Source organism: Myotis myotis, unplaced genomic scaffold, assembly GCF_014108235.1.
Source record: "Myotis myotis isolate mMyoMyo1 unplaced genomic scaffold, mMyoMyo1.p scaffold_m19_p_4, whole genome shotgun sequence".
Classification (NCBI taxonomy): domain Eukaryota; kingdom Metazoa; phylum Chordata; class Mammalia; order Chiroptera; family Vespertilionidae; genus Myotis; species Myotis myotis.
Window position 1 is genome coordinate 4,772,062 of NW_023416346.1, and position 25,701 is coordinate 4,797,762.

The 25,701-nt window shown below is 41.4% G+C and overlaps 1 pseudogene; it reads right to left on the reverse strand.

Moving 5' to 3' along the window:
- Positions 1-6,344: 6,344 nt before the first annotated feature.
- Positions 6,345-25,701, reverse strand: part of LOC118654277 — a 73,772-nt pseudogene continuing 54,415 nt past the window's right edge.

The window sequence follows — 25,701 nt, forward strand, 5'->3', positions numbered from 1 at the left end:
AGAAACAAAATAATCTATGGAAGTTACAAAATGTTTCTCTGTCCATGTAGTTATGTTTTTGTTTTTGTTTTGTTTTGTTTTAAAAAAATATTTTTATTGAATTCAGAGAGGAAGGGAGGGGGAGAGAGAGATAGAAACATCAATGATGAGAGACAATCATTGATTGGCTGCCTCCTGCACAACCCCTACTGCAGATCGAACCCACAACCCGGGCATGTGCCCTGACTGGGAATCGAACCATGATCTCCTGGTTCAAAGGTCAATGCTCAACCACTGAGCCACACCAGCCGGACCACCTATAACATGTATTATTCCTCCAGGGAATTCCATGATCATGGTTTTCTTTACTTTATAGGCAAAGTTTACTTTAAAAGAAAAACACATTGCTGTTGGGTAAAAATTACATTGTTATCTAAAAAGAGAAGAAGTGAATTATTTCAGAAGTTGTACTCACCGAACAAGCTAAAATATTTTTTAAAAGTAAAAAGTTGCAAGAGTACCAGAAGCCTACATATAGTTTCAAAATAGCCTTCAGACACCAAGCAAATTCATACAAGGCACAATTTGAAAAACCTAACCTAGCTTTTCACTGTTGGCCGCAAAGCCAAGTCAGTGTGAATGCCGGATGGCAGGAAGCTCAGAGCACTGCTGCCTGCTTCAGCTCTTGCTGCGGGTCTGAATTCTGACCTCAGAACACAAAGCAGCGCCCTCCCTACTGCCAGACCTGAAGGGAATGGGCACAAAGACATCTGACTCCCCTTCCCTCCACGTGCTGCTCGGTTGCCTAATTTTTATCTATTTCTTAGGAGCCAATGAAAAATAAATCAGGTGCATCCCAAGTGGACTCTCTAGGATTCCCAGAAAATGAAAGGCTTTTATGTCTGAGTACTCAGCTGGAGCAGATATAACTGATGTCCATTTTATTTATTTTTATATTTAAAGAGTTTCTAAGCTGAAAGCCTTTAAGCATCTGCTGACTTGCCCAGAGAACCTCAACCTGTGCACAGCCGGGTTTGCAGAATCCTGCACTGATCATCCATGGGCCTTTCAGAATCATAACTCTGGGGTCACCACCACCTGCAGTTCTCATAATACCTTTGAAGCAAATGAAGGCTGGGAGAGAGGATATTCTGTTAAAAGTTTAAGATATAAATTCAACTGAAGAAATAAGAGGCTGTGGTGATAGCACAACACTCATCTGAAGACAGGCCTGTAAACTTCAACCACTTAACATTTTCTGACAGATACATAAACAATGTCACAAAAGGAAGTGGTGTTGTGTATGACAATGTTTAGTCATAAGATACTTGGACAGATGGTTTTCTCACAACAGCCTACTGGGAGTCTTCCAGCTTGAACTGGTCACCCATTTAATGAGTATCACTGTTTCCTACTCTTGCCAATACTCTGCCAAGCACTAAAGATCTCGTAGCAAGCCCAGTTGCTGTGGCTCAGTGGTTGAGCGTCAACCTATGAATCAGGAGGTCATGATTTGATTCCTGGTCAGGGCACATGCCCAGTGTGGGGCATGCAGGAGGCAGCCGATCGCTGATTCTCTCTCATCATTGATATTTCTATCTCTCTCTCCCTCTGCCTTCCTCTCTCTGAAATGAATTGGGGGAAAAACCATAATAAAAGATAGAGTAGCGAACAAGATGCCATCTCTGTCTTCTTGGATTTTACAGCTATTGTGAGAACAGGCTGGTAGCAGTTACCTTTAATTTCTATAGGCAGCAACAACGCAGTATGGCATGGAACACCAAAGAATGCGAGACATCTAGAGCAGTGGTCGGCAAACTCATTAGTCAACAGAGCCAAATATCAACAGGACAACGATTGAAATTTCTTTTGAGAGCCACATTTTTTAAACTTAAACTATATAGGTAGGCACACTGTTATTAACTTCATTAGGGTCCTCCTAAGGCTTAGGAAGAGCCACACTCAAGGGGCCAAAGAGCCACATGTGGCTCGCGAGCCTCAGTTTGCCGACCATGGGAGTATTCACCTGAAAGATGAAATTAGTGAGGGGGAAACAAGTGGCATGGGTGGGTGGGGGTTGGAGGGGTGCGGGAGGTAGTCAAAGGTGGAAGCATCCCAGACAAGCAGAGCAAAGGGCATGTGAGAGAGAACCTTGTGCTCTAAGCAGCTGCTAGTAGTTCAGTTTGACTCTAACTTACGAGTTGTGGCAGGGGTCCCGTGTAGAGTTTAGATTAGAGAAATAATCAAGGTGCAGATTCTGAAGGTGGAGGGGACCGATTCCATTCCTAAGGGAGTGTGGAGGCTGGATAGGTTGCCATTGCGCTGGTCTGTCTTCACCCTCCCATTTCAGGGTTGGCTGGCAAGGCCGGCTTCATGGCAGTGATGGCAAACCTATGACACGCGAACTCATTTTTTTGGTTGATTTTTCTTTGTTAAATGGCATTTAAATATATAAAATAAATATCAAAAATATAAGTCTTTGTTTTACTATGGTTGCAAAGATCAAAAAATTTCTGTATGTGGCACGGCACCAGAGTTAAGTTAGGGTTTTTCAAAATGCTGACACGCCGAGCTCAAAAGGTTCGCCATCACTGCTCCATGGGCATGTGACCAATGCAATGGCACAGGGCCCATGCTCAGAAGGGCCCCATGTCTGGGGTTCAATGCTATGTGGCCACTGTCTGCAAATTTGTAATGATTTTATTTTTTAGTTTGTGTTTTAGAAACGCTATCTGAAGGGACAATGGGGCATGTGCAAGGAGCTTGGGTCCTCAGCTCAGGGAAGTCCCCCCTCTTCCATCTACTTGGGGTGGGTTCTCATCAGTCTGCTCTGCTGCCCCTGGTACCCCAAACCACACTTGGCCTCCCCTTCACCACCTCAGCCCGCCAGCTGGAGCCCTCTGTCCCTGGGAAGGGCCTGGGGGTGAGTGCGGGGAGAGCAGGGTTGGCTGTGTGTCCCCTGCAGCATCCCTTGGTAAGCAGGGTGGAGGCTGTCCCTACCTCAGCCTGACAGGATTGTGGCATGTCTGGTGGCCTCTGTGTTTCAGTGGGGACACACCTCTTGCTCACCCTGATCTAGGTACTGACCTCATACAGACATGGAGTTTTAAAGATCCTTAGAAGGTCACTTGTCTACCATAGGTCTTCACCAAACTATTGTCTGTGTCAATAGGCTATGCATATATGCATATACTTTCTTTGGCTAATCTTTTACCACCCTCCTCACATATGAGATCATGTGATACTTGACTTTCTGTGACTGGCTTATTTCGCTTAGCATAATGCTCTCCAGGTCTCTCCATGTTGTCTCAAAGGGTAAGAGATACTACTTTTTTACAGCTTTTTTATTCACTCATTTAGTGAAAAGTACGTTGGCTGCTTCAAAATCTTGGCTATTGTAAATAAGGCTGCAATGAGAATAAGGGTGAATATATTCTTTCTAATTATTGTTTCAGGTTTCTTTGGATATATTCCCAGAAGTGGAATCGCTAGGTCATAAGGCAGTTCCATTTTTTAATTTTTTGAGGAAACTCCATACTGTTCTCCACAGTGGCTGCACCAGTCTGCATTCCCACCAGCAGTGCACGAGGGTTCCCTTTTCTCCACATCCTCTCCAGCACTTGTTGCTTGTTGATTTATGGATGATAGCCAATCTGGCAGGTGTGAGGTGGTACCTCATTGTGCTTTTAATTTCCATCTCTCTGATGATCACTGGCATTGAGCACCTTTTCATACTTATTGGCCATCTGCATGTCCTCTTTGAGGAAGCATCTATTCACATCCTTTGCCCGTTTTTAAATCAGATTGTTTGGTTTTTTGGTGTTGAGTTTTATATGTTCTCTTTTTTTAAAAAAATATACTTTTATTGATTTCAGAGAGGAAGGTAGAAGTAGAGAGAGATATAAACATCAATCAGCTGCCTCTTGCAGGCCCCCTACTGGGGATCGAGCCTGCAACCTGGGCATGTGTCCTGACCGGGAATAGAACCTTGCCACCTGGTTCATAGGTCTGCGCTCAACCACTGAGCCACACTCGCCGGCCAGTTTCACATGTTCTTTATAAATTTTGGATATTAACCCCTTATCAGATGTATCATTGGTGAATATGTTCTCCCATCCAGTGAGTTGTTTTCAAACAATTTTTTAAAATATATTTTATTGATTTTTTTTTTTACAGAGAGGAAGGGAAAGGGATAGAGAGTTAGAAACATTGATGAGAGAGAAACATCAATCAGCTGCCTCCTGCACACCTCTTACCAGGGATGTACCCACAACCAAGGTACATGCCCTTGACTGGAATCGAACCTGGGACCCTTCAGTCCGCAGGCCAATGCTCTATCCACTGAGCCAAACCAGTCAGGGCAGTGAGTTGTTTTTTATTTTGTTGATAGTTTTCTTTGCTGTGCAAAAACGTTTTAGTTGCATGGAAAAATTTTTCCATCCTTTCACTTTCAGTCTGTGTGAATCTTTTGTTCTGAGGTGGGTCTCTTGTAGAAAGCATATATGTGGGTCATGTTTCCTTATCCATTCAGTTACTCTGTCTTTTGATTGGAGCATTTAATCCATTCACATTTAAGGTTGTTATTGATAGGGTTTTCCTTATACCTATATTCCTTTCTCAATTTCTTTTTCTTTTTAAAGCACTCCCTTTAACATTTCCTGCAGTGCTGGTTTGATAGTAATATACTCCTTTAGCCTTTCTTTGGTCTAGAGAATGCTTTCTTATTAATATTTGGTAGACTTTACCAGGAAAGCTATCTGGGCCTGGAGTTTCCTGTGTGAGAAGGTTTTTAACTATCAATTCAATTTCTTTTATATAGATATAGAGAATTTCACATGATCTATTTCTTCTTGAATGAGTTTTCAATACTTTGTATCTTTTAATTTTTCAATTTCATCCAAGTTGTTGAATATAATGGAATAAAATTATTTATACATTCTCTTATTCCTTTTAATATCTGTAGAATCTTTCACGCTATCCCCTTTTATTTTGGATATAGGTAATTGTGTTTTCTTTCCTTTTTTCCTGGTCAGTAGAGTTTAATCAATTATATTGACCTTTTTCAAAAATAGGCTTTGGTTTCATTGTTTTTATCTTATTATTTTTCTTTTTCCTGTTTTATTGATGTCCTCTTTTATATTATTTACTTTCTTCTGTTTAAATTATTCTCTTTTTTCCAATTCTTTAAGGTTAAAAACTAAGGTAATTGATTTGAGACTTTTCTTCTTTTCTAATATTGGTGTTCAGTGCTATAAACTTCCCCCTAATTGATGTTGTTCTTTTATTTTTATTCAGTTCAAAATACTTTTTACTTTCTCTTTTAATTTCTTCTTTGACCCTGGATAGCATGGGCTATCCAGATGTGTGTTATTCAGTTTCCAAAATTTTAGGGATTTTCCAGAGATATTTTCATTACTGATTTTAAAGGAAATTCCACTGTGGTTAGAAGACATACTTTAAAAAAATTTTTTTTTTTTTGGATTTTTAAAAATTGATTTCAGAGAGGAAGGGAGAGGGAGGGAAAGATAGAAACATCAATGATGAGAGAGAATCATTGATCAGCTGCCTCCTGCATGCCCCCTACTGGGGATTGAGCCCACAACCTGGTCATGTACCTTGGACAGAAATTAAACCTGGGACCCTTCAGTCTGCAGGCCAATGCTCTATCCACTGAGCCAAAACGGCTAGGGCCAGAGGACATACTTTTTATAACTTGGATCCTTTAAAGTTTGTAGAGGCTTGTTTTGTGGCTCAGAATATGGTCTGTCTTGGTAAATATTCCATGTGTACTCAAAAAGAATGTGTATTTTGCTATTGCTGAGTGGAGTGTTCTCAATTAGGTCATGATGGTGAAAGTGTTTAAATCTATATTCTTGTTGATTTCCTACCTACTTATTCTATCAGTTATTTGAGAGGGGTGGTTTTAAAACTTTGAACTATGATTGTGGATATGCCTCTTCCTTTTTGCAATACTATTAGTTTTACTTCGTGTGTTTTGAAGTTTGTTCTTAGGTGCATAACTTTTTTAAGTTGTAAAGTTCTCTTGATTAATTGATTTCTTAATCATTATGAAATGGCCTTCTTTATCCTTGTTAATGTTTGTTTTGTTTGGAAATCTACTTTGTCTAATATTAATATAGCCACTCCAGCTTTAGTGTTAGTGTGGTATATCTTTTAACCTACCATCTTGCAGTCTGTTTACTATTTGTCCTATCTGAGCGTTGTTGTCTTTCCTTTTATTTACCTTATTTGGGATTAATTAATTAATTTTTTTCAAATACGTTTATTGAGGTGACCCTCATATGCATGTACTGCTTTGGTGACCAGGGAGTCACCCTCGAGGCTATGGGAAGACAGCCTAAGGCTTAGCTCTCGTGGCTGTCTCCCAGAGTGTGCTTGTCAAAGAGATACTCTGCCATGCCAGTTTCAGGGGCCTCCAACCTGTGCAAGTTGGTTACCTGGTCACCCAGTTCTTTAATGGATTTCACCTGCTCATTCAGGTAGTGAGTCCCAGTGCAGTCACACAAATGAGGGTCCTTTTGGTCAGCAGCTAGTTTGTATAAGTCCAGTAGGGACCGATCCACATTTTCCCCAAGTGTAACACTTACTCCATTGCCTTCAGCCCATTCTCCCAGTCATCACAGCCTGGTTTCTTGATATCCTGAAGGAAGATTTGGCCACCTCGCTGGTTCTGCAGCTTCATCAGTCTCTCAGCATGTCCCCTCTCCTCATGAGATGGGTGAAGAAAATATTTGGCAAAGTTCTTCAAAGCCACATCATGACAGTCAAAGTAGTAAGACATGGACAGGCAGACGTAGGAAGCGTAGAGTTCCAGGTGGATCTGGCGGTTGATGGCAGCCTCTGAGTCCTGGTGGTAGTTCTGGCCAACCGGTCATGGTCATGGTGGGCAGCTAAGGAGAGGCAGAAGGCTGGCCTGGGCAGCAGGCTGGGATGGTCAAGCTCTGGGTTTATTCCAAGCACTGTTGAAGCAGGAAACCACAGCAACTCTCCGAGAAGACTGTGATTTAAAGAAATTGAAGATAATTGGGATTAAACCTCCTTTTCCCCAATTCTGTTTTTGAGTACTGCTTCCCTTTCACTGTATTCGTTGTAAAAGAAACAGATATTCAGGTTCTCTGAAATGTGAAAGCTGTCTTACTTTTTTGGCCAATGGCTGATCAGTAATGAAGAGAAAATCGTCAGTAAACTATAGCCGATCTCATGCAATTTTGAAGGCTTCACAGCTTCAGGAGAAATTCAGTATTCCTGGGAAAAGGAGAGTTGAAATTTAATGGCTTGAATTTGCTTTTGAGCACTCCCTCCCCTGACACAGCCACATCCAGAACAGTTTCACTGAGTGTTACCAGAGATTTCAAAGCTCCATAAAAATCCACAATTCCCCAAATCACTTTAGCTATCTCTGTTTATTCTTCTGTCCCTTTCAACATGAATAACTTTTATTTCCCCATCTCCATCTTCTTCTTTGTATTACTTTAACAATGTTAGCAAGCAAGGACTGGTTGACCTTTATTTTACATTTGAAAGAGAACGGGGGGCACCTGTCCCATGCCCAACATTTTTAGAGACAAAACCGAGGTCTAGAAAGTTGACCAACTTGTCCTTGGTCTGGGCTCATTCTCAGTGGGGGAGGGAGGCTGGGATTAGTACAAATATCAAAGAACAGTTTTAGATGAGGAAAGAAGAGTTAGGAAAACAAAGACTGGCGCAGAAGATTAAAAGCAATAACAAAGAGCACACAGATGCCAGTATTCCATGGATTTTCTCTATTCTCTTGCTTTTTTTTTTAATGACTGCTCTAGAATACATCTTGAGCCCTACTACATTCAAGCACTGTGGTGGGCATGGCTGAGCACAGAAAGCCCTGAGGTCTTTACTGGTGTAAGGGTTATTGTCTGTTACCACCCCTCTTTCCTACCTCATTCCATTCTCTACCCTTCTCTGCCCTGAATGGTTAGCCTCCCTTACCCCATGCTCTGGTTGGGTTTGGTCAGTGAGAGGAGCAGACATGAGATAGGAAAACACAAGGAGAACAAGTAGAGGCATTCATTTTGCTCCCTCTCTTCTATGACAGTAGCTGAGATCTTCTGGGACTACATCTCCTACTGGATGCCCTCTCCTCCATGTGCCAGCTCCCCCAGGGTTCTATATCTTTCCCATTTTCTCCTCAGGCCTACAGAGGGTAAGGGCTCCTTGCCATGCTAATCTCTGGGTGCCTCAACACCCCTTATTTGTTCTCATAACCCAGTAGAGGGTCCCTTCATTAAAGTCTCTTGATTTGAATCGTATGGGTTGGATTCTGTTTCCTACTGGGATCCTGACTGATACGCTGATTCCTATAGTTCTTACAGTACATTTGTAACTAGTATTAGATGTAGAACAGTACAGTGGAAATTTAGAGGAAGGAGAACTAAAATACCGGTCTTACAGCCTCATTGCAGAAATGGGAAAAACACATACAGGGGCAGAAGTCCCCAAACCCAATAAACGAGAGCAACCCAAACCCCATAGGTACAGAGACAGGTGCAAGATGTGCATATGTAGGGACGCGGGGGAAATCAACAGGAGTCTCTGAACTTCTGTTCTTACCACAATGGGCCTCACAAACATTTGCCTGTGCTGGGAGCGCTTTCATTTGGCAAGGTGATCATAACACAAGGTCACCCCAAGGGGACCTACATTTTAGCTTTCCAGTCACTGGGGAAAGGTCTTGGTGCTTGGTGTTTCATTTGTGAAGGTAATGCTTCCTTATAGGAAAATCATTCAGTTCTAAGGTATTTTATGTTTCCTGTTTCTCTAAAGCCTGTCATTTCCTAAATCGTGGGTGTCTGTTTCCCTTTATACCCAGAGGTAATAGCCCAGAGGAAATAGGAGCACATTCCATTTAGAAGAAGGAAAAATAGCAGTTTTAACCCTATGAGTGTTTTGATGTTGTTGTTATTGCTTCTTTCTTAAGATAATGAATCTCATCCTAGCCAGTTTGATTCAGTGGGTAGAACGTGGGCCTGCGGACTGAAGGGTCCTGGGTTCAATTCAGGTCAAGGGCACATGCCCGGGTTGTGGGCTCGATCCCTGGTAGGGGGTGTGCAGGAGGCAGCTGATCAATGGTTCTCTCTGATTATGGATGTTTCTATCTCTCTCTCCCTCTCCCTTCCTCTCTGACATCAATAAAAATATGTTTTTTTAAAAAAGATAATGAATCTTATGCATGATGAGCACATTCCCCTCTCTCCCCAACTTGCCCAGGCATGTGCCCATGAGCTAGGCCATGAGTGTCTTTGTAGCCTGAAAGTACACTTTCATCTAGTGCAGCGGTTCTCAACCTGTGGGTTGCGACCCCTTTGGGGGTCGAACGACCCTTTCACAGGGGTCACCTAAGACCATCGGAAAACACATATATAATTACATACTGTTTTTGTGATTAATCACGATGCTTTAATTATGTTCAATTTGTAACCATGAAAATACATCCTGCATATCAGATATTTACATTACGATTCATAACAGTAGCAACATTACAGTGATGAAGTAGCAACAAAAATAATTTTATGGTGGGGGTCACCACAACATGAGGAGCTGTGTTAAAGGGTCACGGCGTTAGGAAGTTTGAGAACCACTGCTCTAGTGTGTGTACTGAGGGCTCTCTTGTTTCAGCCATTGTGCTAAACTGAAGCACAAAGGACCTTTCATAATCTCTTCCCACTGGGGTTTTGAGGGGTTAAAGAAAAGTCTTTTCTGTGACTATGTACTGGACATGCCTGGCACAAAATAAGTGGACAAGGCGAAAGCTCTTCTAAAGGCATCAGAATTTTAGCTCTTTTTAATTCTCTCGGTAATATAAATGAGAAGGAAACCTTGGGAGGCCTGAATGGTAGGACCTCTCTTGTTACTACTTACTATACTATAAACAAATAAAATCTAACTGTACCTCAGAATTCATTCTTTCATTCAACAACAAAGAAAATCAAACACTTGCTAAGTGCAAGATATCAAGCAAGGTACGAGCTATATTTATTTTATTATTTTATTTAAAAAAATATATATTTTTATTGGTTTCAGAGAGGAAATGAGAGGGAGGGAGAGATAGACACATCAATGATGAGAGAGAATAATTGATCGGCTGCCTCCTGCACGCTCCCCACTGGGGATCGAGCCTGCAACGTGCCGTTGACTAGAATTGAACCTGGGACCTGCTGGTTTATAGGTCTACAACACTCAACCACTGAGCTCATACTATATTTAAAACAAAAAAGAAATGGTCTTGGTCCTTAAGAAGTTTACAGCCTGGTAGCTTACCTGTTCACTACCGTTTAAAGGCAACCCCAGAAGACAAATAATCTTTTTTTTGACTTATTTCTTAAGTTGTTTCCCTTTTGTATCACAGTCCATTATAGGTGGTATTGTATATTGCACTTTTATCTCCTTTATCTTATTTAATCACTAGAGACCCAGTGCACAACATTCGTGCACTGCGTGTGTGTGTGTGTGTGTGTGTGTGTGTGTGGGGCGGGGGGGGGGGTGTCCCCTCAGCCCGGCCTGCGCCCTTTAGCAGTCCAGAAGCCCTTGGGGGATGTCCAACATCCTTAGTGCTCCTGCCACCGCCGCTGCGCTCGCCAACCATCAGCCCGGCTTGTGGCTGAGCGGCGCTCCCACTGTGGCAGCGCACTGACCACCAGGGGGCAACTCCTGTGTTGAGTGTCTGCCCCTTGGTGGTCAGTGCTCGTCATAGCAACTGGTCGTTCCACTGTTCAGTTGATTTGCATATTACCCTTTTATGATATAGGATTAGCACCACTCTGTGAGGACAATAAGGTTAGTATAAAATCTTTCATTTATAGTTGAGGAAGCAGGAGATATTGTATAAGTCAGTCACTCAGCTGGGGAACGTCAAACCCCTGGACTTCACTTGGAAAAAGGCCTTTGCCCCCTCCACTTCCCCACTATCTGCATCTAGCCTCTTTTACTATTTTAATCATATTGAGAGACCAGAAGATTTTGAGCTTCTGAAGGCTCAGTGTCATATATTTCTTTGAACTACTCCAAACATTTAACATAATGCTGAAGATATTGTTAATCCATATGGACTGAATATATTGACATAGCGAGATTTAAGTTAAACTTTAAAATGTGCTTAAAAGAACTGACAAGGTATTTCAAAATCACCTCTCCAGGACCTATAAATTCCAGGGGTATTGACATGGACTTCTTCCTTCCCAAATGACATTTTTCTGGATGGGTTTAATTTACTGTGGGTTAGGATAATTGAGAAGGGATGAGACCATTACCTGCGGGACTTAATGGCTGAGGGTCTTACTCATACACTTCATTGGAAGTAAATGCATGAGTAATTCTTGTGTGGCTTAAGTAGGCCCCGGATTTCACTTGGGAGGTTATGATTTTAATTTAACATATCCTGCTGTACAGTGTTTGAAATGTGCAGCCAGCAGCGATCCCTGGGAGATGAAAGCCCAGTTGTGTTTATTTTAAGAGACTTGCGGTTCTTTGCCAAAGCCAACATTCCTAGGCAATGAATAGCAGGAGTGAATCATTTGAAGTAGGTGAGAGGTCAGAGCCTGAAGAAGAAACTGGAAGTTGAAAGGTTTTCCTCAGTCAAATGGCAGGCATTTGAAAAGGCATTTATAAAGCAGAAACTATTACGGAAACAGGCCTTTCTTTTCCAAGATGAATCTTCTGCAGGTGAATTCCAAAGACCTCTTCCGTGGCTCCACCTAATTAGTCCTGGTGTTGTTCATCTTACCTGGAGATCAGAGTGGAGACATACCCTGGTTCCTGTCTCTGGTTCTGGGCATTGGCTTCATTGGGGAGCAGAACAGCAGTTATGTTCCTGAGGGCAAGGTAGGCACATTCTCTGTTAGAAGCAGGCTGGCATACTGCTCATGTGGCATGACTTTGGTGAGTGTCCAATAACCTTCATAGCCATTCCTAGATTGCTTATGTATCAAGCATTATGGAATATCAACAAGTATGGCAAAGCGCGGCTAGCATGGCTCAGTAGGTGAGCATCAACCTATGAACCAGGAGGTCATGGTTTGATGCCTGGGATTGTGGGCTCGATCCCCAGTGTGGAGCGTGCAGGAGGCAGCCAATCAGTGATGCTCTCTCATCATTGATGTTTTCCATCTCTCTCTCCCTCTCCCTTTCTCTCTGGAATCAATAAAAATATATGTTTAAAAAAGCATGGCATTATAGGTTGAGGATAAAACAGATATTTATTGAGCACCTACTGTGTAGCAGGGACTTATTTAATCCTCACTCATCCAATAATGTGGATATTTTAATGGATGAAGAAACTGAAGCTTATAGAATTGAAGCCTCTTAGGTAGCTAGTGTTTGAGACAAGATTCAAAGCTGAGTAGGATGGAAAGGAACCTTCTTTTACCACCAGCTATAGTAGCTGGAAAAGAAAGAGTAACCAGTTCATTCTCTGACTACTGCATATGAAATGCAACTTCTATTTTTATAAGAAAGACAAACAACAAACAAGCCAATGTCATGCCATTCACTATACCCTAGAGCAGTGGTTCTCAACCTTGGCTGCACATTAGAATCACCTGGGAATCTTTTTAAAATCCTGATTTCTGGGCCTCATCCTCCAGAAATTCTGTTTCTTTGTGACTCATGTTGTGGCACCACCCCTTAAACAAGAAACAGAATTCCCGGAGGATGAGGCCCAGAAATCAGGATTTTAAAAAGATTCCCAGGTGATTCTAATGTGCAGCCAAGGTTGAGAACCACTGCCCTAGAGTTATTAGGAAGGAAGATACTCTCTATAAACCAGGCTTAGGAGGAACTAAATGAAAACAAGTCACAAAAGATACCAAAGTTTGGCCTAGTCTCTGTCCTCATGGAACAAGAGGGTTTATGTATGAACAGGGCCTGAAACCTGGACACCAGGGACCTGCAAGGGACAGCAGAAATCTATCTAGTTATCTCTTGAGACATAGCTATGGCATCTCTAGAGGTCCCAGTTTTCAATGCAGGGCCTCATTTAGCAATTAGCCATTATCTTATGGAGGAGGAAGGGCTTGGTTGAGAGAGCACGGGGCACAGGAGGCAGACTGGGGCTGCATATGATGGAAAGTTCAAGAGCAGAAACAGTCCAGGCAAAGCAGTTCCAGGGTGGAGGGCAATCCCTGGGCAGTACCCTTGAGTGCTGGGTAAGGTAGGGAGATGCAAGTTAAATGACCAGGGCTCGTTGGAGGGGGCCATGGTGAAGGTGAGCAGTTGGAAGGCATCTTTTTATTTATTTATTTTTCAACGTTAATAAAAATTCATTAATTAAAATGTATAGATAAGAAAAGGTAAGATTATGAGATAAAATTGTTAATAAGTCATTGAAGGCATGAATTGTTTCTTTTGTGTTATAGGTGCTCATTTATTTTATTTTATTCTTTTGTTTTTCAATTAGAGTTGACATTATTATATTAATTTCAGGTGTAGAGCGTAGTGGTTAGAAAATTAAATAATTTACAAAGTGATCCCCCTGATACATTTAGTACCCACCTGGCACCATATATAGTTATTACAATGTTACTGACTATATCCCTATGCTGTAGTTTACATCCCCATGATTACGTAGTAACTACCACACTGTACTTTTTTCATTAATTCTCCCACACCCACCTCTGGCAACCATCAGTCTATTCTATGTATCCATGAGTCTCTTTCTGTTTTATCTGTTTATTGTGTGTGTGTGTGTGTGTGTGTGTGTGTGTGTTTTAAGATTCAACATATAAGTGAAATTCACATGGTATTATCTTTGTCCGACTTATTTCACTTAGCGTAATACCTTCTAGGTCCACCCATGCTGTCACAAATGGTAAGATTTCATTTTATTTATGGCTGAGTAATATTCCATTATATATATATATCACATCTTCTTTACCTAACTGTCTACTGATGGACACTTAGGTTGCTCTTTTCAGCATGTCTGTGTGTGTATGTGTGTCTAATTCAAAATGGCCCCCTAATCCTGTGTCACCTAACCTTCCTGTCTACTTTAGAAATGACTCATTTTCTCCACAAGCTTCTTCTATTTTCTTTTTTAAAAGGATATATTTTATTGATTTCAAGGAGGAATGGAGAGGGAGAGAGAGATAGAAACATCAAGGATGAGAGAGAATCATGGATCGGCTGCCTCCTGCACACCGCCCACCAGGGATCGAGCCCACAACCCTGGCATGTGCCTTGACAGGGAATCAAGCCATGACCTCCTGGTTCATAGGTTGACGCTCAACCACTGAGCCATGCCAGTTGGGCAGCTTCTTCTATTTTCAATTTCAGAGCGTGATAAAGGTAACAGATAGGATTAGAGACTGCTTATCCATGAATGTCCTTTGTCTGTCAAGGCTGAGACCAAATCATGGAACCGAGATCTAAATACAGTGGTCGGCCTTCTACTTTCAGAGCAAAACAGAAGCGGTGGGAAAGCTGATGAATTTGAAGAGGGCTGGTTGAAGAGTGACTGGAGGGCTGGTTTTGGCTTTATGTTTTACAGAAAGCTCTACCTGCGCTTCGCTTCGGACCTTTGAGATCGAGCCAAGGACTCCTGGGGGGAAAAGAGGCCTGGGGCAAAGGGGTTGCTCCTGTTGCTTCTGGAGGGCAATTGGAGTTCCTTTGCACATATTTCCAAGTTGGGTTTTATATTTTTGGCCATAGGATATTTTCTTTTTCTCTTCTAAGATTAATTTTATTATTTTTGTATTATAGTTGACTTATAATAATATATTAGTGACATTTCTGTGTAATACAGTGGACAGAAGTCATGCACTCTCCTGGGTTTGTGACTTTGATAACTGTCTCATCAAGGCCTTGAGAGGTGGTAGATTGTTGGGGAGGGAGGAACACACATTAGGGGTTTATTTGTCCAGAAACATTGGAGGAGGGATGTCTGCATACTGTGGACAGGGAACAATGCCCCAGATGGCAGAGTAAACATGCAATTACACATCAGATCTGTGGCAGAGGACATTTGGGTCTTTGCTTCCTGCCCCATGTATCAGAACCTTCTTTCTGTGTGCAGGAGATAAGATGAGGCACAAGGCCCCAAAGGAGACAATGGGGCACAGTGAAAAAGGGGCACCTGATCCTAGATCGTGGAGATGAGGATTTTAGATCTAGCCCACTGCCAACCAACTGGATAATTTTGGGCTGGTCTTATACCTTCTCTGAGGATTTCTTTCTTCATCTGAAAAATTATGATATAATTTCTACTTTGTAGGAATATAATGAGAGCTAGATGAGCGTCATAGGTTGAGTTCTGAAAAAGAAGCACCCGAGATGAGGATTCTGTGCAAGAAAATGCTCAGAAAATGCTCCCAGGTAGACCAGTAAGGCATAGATAGAAAAGAAGCTAAGCAAAGCCAAGTCCCAGCCCCATCCTGATCCCACAGGAGTCCTGGAGCGGAAATTATTCCTGAGAATTCATGCAACCTGAAGGGAGCTGGGCTTTCCCATTACCGCCAGTTATTGGCCAGAGCCTCGGGGTGGAGGATAGAGGTGAATGTAAACTCCCAGGTGTTTCTAGGTCTCTGTATCTGAGGGACAACTTTCAGGTTTGCTCTGAACTATTAGGAGCCGAAGGACACTGAAGCAGGGAGAGGAGTTCATAGCAAAAGTAGAAGGAATCAGAGGGCTCCAGGCATAAAAATGATAGCATCTGCTGCAATGGAAAAATACTCTTATTGGCCAGCTTTCATCAGGGATTACCCAAAGCACAAGGACCTGCTCTCAACCACGAAAAGAATACCAGCTCATTCTCCCAGATCTCCAGAGAGTATGATCTTCAACTGTCTGCAAGTGATCTCATATTGAAAGCCTGGACAAGCAAAGGAACATTGAGACGAGGTTGTCCAAGGGAAAAGTCATTCCTCTCCTCCACTAGACACTCTATACTCTGTTATTTTACAGGACAGAGAACAGAAGTATGACCTGGTCATATTAGTTCATATTCGTTTGTGTCCTCTTAGAATCATCTTCACTGTGTAGTTGCTTCATGCTATTAAACCCAACAACCACTGCCCTAGCCAGTTTGGTTTGGTGGATAGAGCGTCAGCTTGCAGACTGAAGGGTCCCAGGTTCGATTCTGGTCAAGGGCATGCACCTTGGTTGTGGGCACGTCCCCAGTAGGGGGTGTGCAGGAGGCAGCTGATCGATTTTTCTCACTCTCTGTCTCTCTCCCTTCCTCTCTGTAGACCCCAACAACCACAGACCTCCAGGAACACACTAGTCATTGTTAAGCTAGTTGCAGCCAAAGAGAACATGTAGCAGAGGAATCCAGAGTGTCTTAGAAAGGGGGTTCAGGCAGGGGCCTCTAATTGGGGTTGGGCTTACTCCAAGTGATTCCCAGGGGGGATTAGGGACCATTCTGGAATGGAGCTTTCAAGAAGCAAGGACAATTCAGTGTTTTAGCATCTGAATACTTTTCAGATAGAACAAATAAGGCTGGGTTGTCATTGGTCAAAGAACTCATGTTAGTCAGAGAAGGAGGATGTTGAGTCATTTTTGTGATTGCCGCTGGTTTTATCTTTATCTTGTTCCAAATATGATCACGGAGTGGCCTGTCCCAGCATTGTTTATATTAGTGGAGGACATATTGGTCTGGCTGTCAGCAGGTCCATTTCTCACTTTCTCTGCTTGTCAGCAGGATGTATTTCATTTTCTCAAAGGCACACCCTTTTTTTTTCTCTCTCAGAAAAGTTAAAGAAACAGCCCTACTAAGTCTGTTCCTGCAGCAGCACAAATTCTAAGGAGCAAGCCAGCCTGTGTACCACCTGGATATGCATTCAGAATTTAACACCAAGAAAAATGATTCTTCATGATAGCAAGGTCTATGCAATCCATCCTACTTCGTCCCCCCCACCCCTACTCCCTTCTAGCTCTTAAGATGCTCAGAGCCACATTTGAATATCCTTTAGACATTGTCCTTTTATGTCATTCCCTTTTTTGCCTAGTCCTAATTTTCTATTTCTATTTTACTACTTTTTGGTTGTTATTGTTAGCTTTTTTTTTTCAGATAAAGCTTGGGAAGAAACGAATAAGTTTCACTTTGAGCCATGTCGCACAGCTTGGAATTAACACAAAAGTAGATCTTGCTTTGGTTCCCAGTTATTTTATGGATGGAATCTGTCTCTTAGAATTTAAGGGCAGAGCATCTATCATTTCCTTTTTCAATTTCCTTCCTCCCCATAACATAGCACAGAAAATGTGATATAGATGCCATTTGGAAACTCTGTCTTTGACAGTAGGTATTTGGGGGATTCCTGCAGGCAGACAGTAGAGGTCAGCGTGGAGCTGTGCATGTGGAGCTCACAGATCTGGAAACAGCCCAGTGGCTCTGAAATGACTTGGAGCTTAAACCTTTGGCTCGGATGTGTATTCTTTTTGCTCTGGTCATACAACAGACAGCACTTTGTGGTGGTTGCCTTCATTATCACTTTGAACATTTAATTGTTTAGTGGAGAGAAGGTAGCTTTTATATGAAAAAATATATAAAAATCCACCTTAAGCACTAAGGAACTCTGAAAAACACACACACACAACACTGGTTACAAAATATGTTTACTTAAATATTGTGAAATGAGGATGGAAATTCAAAGTGCGGGGTATTTGTCATCTGTTCATGACTAGCAGATGGCCAACTCCTCCTCCTCCTCCTCCTTTGCAAGCTGAGTGACTCACATCTTACAGGGTGTGCGAATTGAAATTTCGAAACTCTAGAGTAGAGGTGGCAGTGCCATAACTCCATGCGGGAGGAGTGTGCCAGCCAGATGACTCTGCCAGCCAGCACGCTGCCAAGGACTTCACAAAAAATGTCTCTCTCACCGGGAAGAAGAGCCTTTGGATGTCTCTGTATGTGTGCAAGATACCATTTCTAAAAATATGCAGGGTATGTTTCGGGCTGCGGGTGAGCCTGTGTGTGTGAAAGGGAGCAGGGAGCTGACCAGCCCAGAGCGAGGCTGTCTTTCATCACTCCGACCAAGGGGAAGCAAGCAACATGGGCTCACCTGTTCGGGCTTGTGAGCTCTAGAATGCTGGTGAGTCTGCCTCCAGCTATTGACAGAACAAAGTCTGAGCTATTATCACATGCTCCAATAAATAGGAGATTAAATACAGCTTAAAGAGATACAAGTCATCAAAGTTCAAAGTTTTTTTCTTTTTGGTTTAATTAAAAGGAACTCTGGGTCTACTATGCTTAACCAAAAAAAAAAAAAAAGAGGACTGTATTGTAGGCAATTATATCTGTTTAAAAAATAGAGTCATGCCAGCCGGGTGGACTAACAGCCAACTTGACTTTTAGCTGCAGATTACACTTCCCTTCATATGGGATCCCAATGACCCACACCTCCTGGTGTTCACAGCTTTATTGTGTCCCTTCCTTTTGAAGTCAGAGGAAGCCTGGGTCTCTTGGAACACTTGCTCTGGGTTACACCAGCTGCTGTGCGAAAAGTCTGACTACCCTGACACCACTACGGTTTGAGAAACTCAAGGTGCCACCTCAAGAGGCTGTGTGGAGAAAGAAATGCTCCGCAAGCCTCTAGCTGTTTCGGGCTTCCCAGCTGATGAGCTAGACACGTGACTGAAGAAGCCATTTGGGCATCCAGCTTAGTTGAACCTTCAGAGGACTCCTGGTGTCATCTGACTGCAACCACCTGTGAGAACTGAAAACTACCTGAGCTCAGTCAAAGAACATGAGATATAATAATAAATTGTTTTAAGCTATTATGTTTTTATTTTATTTTTATTTTTTTAAAAAATATATTTTATTGATTTTCCACAGAGAGGAAGGGAGAGGGATAGAGAGTTAGAAACATCGATGAGAGAGAAACATCGATCAGCTGCCTCCTGCACATCTCCCTACTGGGGATGTGCCCGCAACCCAGGCACATGCCCTTGACTGGAATCGAACCTGGGACCCTTGAGTCGGCAGGCTGATGCTCTATCCACGGGGCCAAACTGGTCAGGGCACTACTATGTTTTTTTAAAAAATATATTATTTTATTGATTTCAGAGAGGAAGGGAGATAGAGAGATAGAAACATCAGTGATGAAAGAGAATCATTGATTGGCTGCCTCCTGCATGCACCCCACTGGGGATTGAACCCACAGCCCAGGCATATTCCCTGACCAGGAATTGAACCCATGACCTCCTAGTTCATAGGTCAATGTTCAACCACTGAACCACACCTGTCAGGTATTAAGCTACTATGTTTTGCTATGGTTTATTTCACAGTAATAGATAGCCTGAACACTTCAGATGAGAGGGAGGAAGGGAGGGAGGGAGGGAGGGAGAGAGAGAGGGAGGGAGGGAGGGATTGATTGATCAGGTGGTTAAATAGTAACTGATTAGATCTATTGTGACAACTCAATTGTTGGAAACACCTTTAATGTGACCTGAACCTCAAATATTTTCTAAAAGACCGTAGACATTAATAATGTGATGAACATATACTCACAAGTATGTATAACACAGTGAACACAGAATAAAGAATGCCCTTTGTGGCTGTATGACATGGGGACATACTCAATGGAGCTAAGAAGGGGGAGAGAATCTTGAAGTCATTCAATACAACAGTAGAACTATCAGCCCTGGGGTCCCCATTCTTTGTTCATTTTTGGTACCTAGACATTGGAAATATGTAGATAACAGAAAGATGAACAAAATGCTTTGACAAGTTAAGAGTAATGAAGAGAGGATATTATCAAGGAAGATTAAAGGCTCTGAATTAGGACAGCCAAGCTGAACAACGGTTAAGAAATGGCAGCATATGAGGGATGTCAGTACCATAGAGAAAGGACATATCTTAGGTATTTGTGGATTGGGTTAGAGCCAATGAGGGAGGAGTTAAGAAGCGGGATAAAGAGCAATGAAGTCAAGAGAAGAGACGGCTCAGGATGTATATTTAAATAGTGGGATTTTCAGGTTAAACTCTACCCAGTCAGCCACTTCAGCAAGCAAAGTTTGGTTTAGCAGACAGGACCAATGTGCCAATTGGGAGATCTTTGTTCAGGCAGTATACGCTTGGCAAGTCCTTAATCCTCTCTGGGTCTCAGGAAGGCATGTTGTAACCTATAAAAGGCTCTTCAAAGGCAAAGTATTATATCAATTATAATAAAGCAAGGAGTAGTACTTTATGAAATCTAAGCTCTGTTTCAACTATGAAATCTTATGGTTCCAAACCGTAGAAAAAGGTAGCAGTTTTAAAATGTAAAATTTAGATAATTTGGCTTATGGATTGGAGATATATATATATATATATATATATATATATATATATATATGAAGATATGTGTGTATATGTGTATATATATAAAGCTTTCATTGAGATTTTATGTAATACATATAGGAAAAACTTTAGGTAAGTGCAAGAATCTTTGTTTTATTTTCTGATATATCCCAACTACATAGGACAATGCCAACATATGACAGGCACTAATAAAAATATTTGCAGATAATTGGTTGAGTTATTTCTGGGAAATGGAGGACAAAATTGCCAGAGCGGAAGGGATTGGGGGACTGGGTGAAGAAAGGTGAAGGGATTGAGAAGCACAGATTGGTAGTTACAAAATAGTCATGGGGGTATAAAGGACAGAATAGGGAATATACTGTAATAACTATGTATGGTGTCAGGTGGGGACTGGAAATATCAGGGGGAACACTTTGTAAAGTATATGATTGTCTAATCATTATGTTGTACACCTGAAACTAATATGAAATAATATTGAATGTAAACTGTAATTGAAAAATTTAAATGGCCTAAAAATTGGACACTTCCATTATATAAGACTTTTCTTATCTCTTACTTTTACAAATTTTTTCTCACTTAGTTCTTTTGCTTGGCAAACACTAATATCCAAATTTCTAAACAATGTTTAGACTGGCTTTGCTTCTTCATTTTAAAGATAAATAGAGAAACATGCATTTTCCCCAACTAATGTTAACACTAATTTATGACTTAAAAATTTAAACTTTTTATTAAAATTTCAAACACATAGAATACCCATCACCCAGATTCAGCAAGTTTCAACAATTTATGATTCTACTTTTATTTATACCTCTACCACTTACTCCTACTGGACTATATGTGATTATTTAAAAAAAATATTTTCCTACATCGACTTAAACAAAATTTACTATTCCTTTTATTTTATCCTAGTGTATGATTTGTAGGCCTTTTAATTTCTCAATTATTCAGTAAACTATTGAATTGCAAAGAGTTTCCCTGGGGTGCTAGTCTTTTCAGACTCTGGATTAAGTAAAATTGCAACAATTTTAGAAGGGCTTTCTGTGGATGAATCCCTGTACACAGGGTTTTATAGCTGTTCTATTTTAAAAGGGATTCATATCAGTTAGATTTCTTGGTTGCAAACATTAGAATTCACTATAGTTAGTTAAGCATAAAACAATCTAATAACTATGAGAAGTCTCAATAGACCCTCTGAGAAGAACAGAGACCCAGTCTTAAAGATATATATCAACTGTAGCCCTAGTTGGTTTGGCTCAGTGGATAGAGCATCGGCCTGCAGACAGAAAGGTCCTGGGTTTGATTCTGGTCAAGGGCACATGCCAGGGCTGCGGACTAGATCCCCAGTAGGGGGTGTGCAGGAGACAGCCAATCAATGATTTTCTCTCATCCTTGATGTTTCTCTCTCTCTCTCCCTTTCCCTTCCTTTCTGAAACACACACACACACACTGAGTGGCCAGATTATTATGACCACCCGACGTTTGTAGGCAAATTAGCTATAATTTCGCGCTGAAGTTGCTAGAGGGCCAGATCATTATAAACGTCTGAATATCACAACATCCCTCAGTATCGTTGCTGATCAAGTTCATCTGATCATGTTGATGGCGTATCCCAATGGAGATGGCTTCTTCCAACAAGACAAGGCGCCATGCCACGGTGCTCGTATTGTGCAGGAGTGGTTTCAAGAACATGAGGGAGACTTTACCTTGCTTAGGTGGCCCCCACCATCACCAGATCTCAATCCAATTGAGCATTTGTGGGACGAAGTTAAAAGAGCCATCAGGCAGCTGGTTCCACAACATCAAATCTCACAGAACTGGACAGTGCTATTCATCAGGCATGGTGTCAGAGTCATTGCATCACCTTTCAACATCTCGTGGAGTCAATGCCAAGAAGAAGCGCCGCAGTATTGAAGGCAAAAGGTGGCCCAATGAAGTACTGATGGGGTGGTCATAATAATCTGGCCACTCAGTGTGTGTGTGTGTGCGTGTGTGTGTGTGTGTGTGTGTGTGTGTGTGTGCGTGTGTGTGTGTGAGATATACTAGTATAAGCAGGAACAACACTCAGTGGATGCTTCAGGATGGCTCCTGGAAGGACTCTACCATTGCTGCCACTGGGTGCAGACAGCTGGGTGCAGACAACACAGATTGCTCCATTGACCTTGGGCAATGGGTGTTGAACTGCTGCCATCATTGTCCCTGAAAGCCATTTCTTCTGTCATCATCTCTTCCAAGAATGGTCCCCACTGTGTCTGCTTCCTCACATTTGTCTCTTTTGAACTGAAATCTCCCTGAGTGTCCTTCAATGGCTGAGTCTGTTCATTGGCTGAGGTGTTTATACCTTAGCTTCAAGGAAGGCTGGAAGAATGAGCTCCTAGGTTGGGAAAACAGGACCAGGGGGACATTCATCTCACACTTAAGTATTCAAACATTGTGGGTGGTGGCAAATTATGACGAGTTCATGAAATATTTTAAAATCAAAATGGTCATTGAAGGAATTTCTAGACTGTATGAAAGGGATAATACAGTTTATATATATTTTTTAAAACATATTTAATTGATTTTTTACAGAGAGGAATGGAGGTGGATAGAGAGTCAGAAACATCAATGAAAGAGAAACATCGATCAGCTGCCTGCTGCACACCCCCCACTGGGGATGTGCCCGCAACCAAGGCACATGCCCCTGACCAGAATCGAACCCGGGACCCTTGAGTCCGCAGGCCGACGCTCTATCCACTGAGCCAAACTGGCCAGGGCAACAGTTTATATTTTAAACAAATATTTTCATTTATTTCAGAGAGGGAGAGAGAGAGATAGAAACATCCATGATGAGAGAGAATCATTGATGGGCAGCCTCCTACATGCCCCTCACCGGGGATGGAGCCCACAACCAGAGCATGTGCCCTTGATCAGAGTCGAACCTGGGACCCTTCATTCCACAGGCTGACGCTCTATCCAATGAGTCCAACCAGCTAGGGCTACAGTTGATACTTTTATTTACATGCTATAAATAATTTATTTTTTCCTTTTCCAGTGGGGAAAAATCATAATTCTTTCTTTCATAATTTTAGCTTTTAAAAAGTCATATATATTATTTTTTCTTCTTTTAATATTTTCTCTAGCAAATCATCAAAACTGTCAGTCATTTTATTTATTTTTAAAATATACTTTTGTTGATTTCAGAGAGTAAGAGAGAGGGAAAAAGAGAGAGAAACATCAATGATGAGAGAGAATCATTGGTCAGCTGCCTCTACACACCACCTACTGGGGATCGAGCCCACAACCCAGGCATGTGCCCTGACCGGGAATCAAATGGTGACCTCCTGGTTCATAGGTCGATGCTCAACCACTGAGCCACACAGGCTGGGCAAACGTGTTAGTCATGTTAGAGGCCTTCACCATGTAGTAGCATTTTCTCCTCAGCTGCCTTCATTTTACCAACTATTTTCTAAAATAATTTGTATTCTAAACCATTCTTTGATACAATATTTAATATTTTCTTTGTTCTGCAATTTTCTCTCATTTAAAATTTTTTTCTAAAGCATATATGCTTCCCTTGATAAGGAAGCATGCATCTTAAGTGCAAGAAAAAGGTGATGTTGTTACTAATACTAACTCACTCCCCAGGAATTTAATAATCACAGGCATGGTAACATCGTTTCTAAGTGAGGTGAGCTATCTACTTTCTATTAAAAAAAAAGAAAAGAAAGAAAACAGGTAGACTAAGGAGATAAGACATTAACTCTTAAAAACTTGCAGAGATATAGCAGAATATTTATAATTCACACCAAACCTCTCTAGTTTGACCCATACTATCTACCATGTCCTTTTCTGCTATTTCCTGAAAGATCATAGTTGTTTTTTCAAATAAAATGTGGATTTTTTACCTTTCAAATGCTAGAGCTTTACATTATGTAAAAAATGAAATGCATTTATTACACATTATCCAGAATGATAAAATAAATATATCAAAAGGTCACTCTAGAAAATGATTTTGTGTAAATAACTTATGCTAGCCTTCCCCTGAAACATTTCTTACCATTGATTTTCTTCTTTGTATCACTAAAATACTAAACTCAGTTACTTACAAAATAATCACTAGCATAGTCACTCTAAATGTTTGAAATGTTTAAATTGTTCTCTCTTCCTTTAAGAAATAGAATGTAATAGGCACTTCAGTGAAAATATACTACCTAAATGTTTGATGGCTTGGATTAAAATCAGCCATCAACCAAAATCTGTTTTATGTTGCTTATATTTTTTGAGGGGGCCAGTTCCTTTTTTGTTGTTATTTTTTATCATTGAATGTAAGTGAAACATTTAAGAAATGAGGGCAAACTGAATGTTAATGTGAAACACGAATATGACCAACTTCATTCTGATTAATCAGCTTCTGGATTTTACTAAAACACAGTTTCCTGATATTGAGGGGTTTTAATATTTTTTTATATTTTATTGATTTTTTACAGTGAGGAAGGGAGAGGGATAGAGAGTTAGAAACATCAATCAGCTGCCTCCTGCACACTCCCTACTGGGGATGTGCCTACAACCAAGGTACATGCCCTTGGCCGGAATTGAACCTGGGACCCTTGAGTCTGCAGGCTGATGCTCTAGCCACTGAGCCAAACCAGTTAGGGCAGGGTTTTAATATTTTTCAGTCTTTTTACTAGCTTGAGGAAAAATATTAAAATATTATGCCTTTTCATAAAAATGTTAAAGGCTTACTCTGAAAGAAACAAAAAATGAGATTTATAACCTCCAATAAACACTGATAAAGCAAAGAAAAAGCAAGAATAATTTAAGCAGTTTGTATTCATTTTCTGTCGCTGTGGAACAAATTAGCACACTTTTAGAAGCTTAAAACATTATGCATTTATTATCTTACGGCTTCCATAAGGCAGGAGTCCGCTTATGGGTCTTCTGTTTATCAGGTGCTTGACTGAGAAATAATACGCTTCCAGTTCCCTTTCAGTGGTTCTCAACCTTCCTAATGCCACGACCCTTTAATATAGTTCCTCATGTTGTGACCCCCAATTTCATTGTTACAAATTGAACATAATGAAAACATAGTGATTCATCACAGAAACAATATGTAATTATATATGTGTTTTCCGATGGTCTTAGGCGACCCCTGTGAAAGGGTCGTTCGACCCCCAAAGGATCACAACCCACAGGTTGAGAACTGCTGCCTTAGATGGTTGGAAGGATCCATTTCCTCGTGGCTGTAGAGCTCATGGCGGCTTTCTTCTTCAAGGCCCTCAGGGGAGTGGAGAGCAACTCTGCTTGGAGGTTTCTATATAAATTGTAATCACAAAAGAGAGATCTCATCGTCTTTGCCATAGTCTGCTGGTTAGAAGCAAGCCACCAGTTCTGCTTGCACTCAAGGGGAGGGGATTATATAGGGTGTGAACATGGAGGCATCTTAACGTCATAGCATGGAG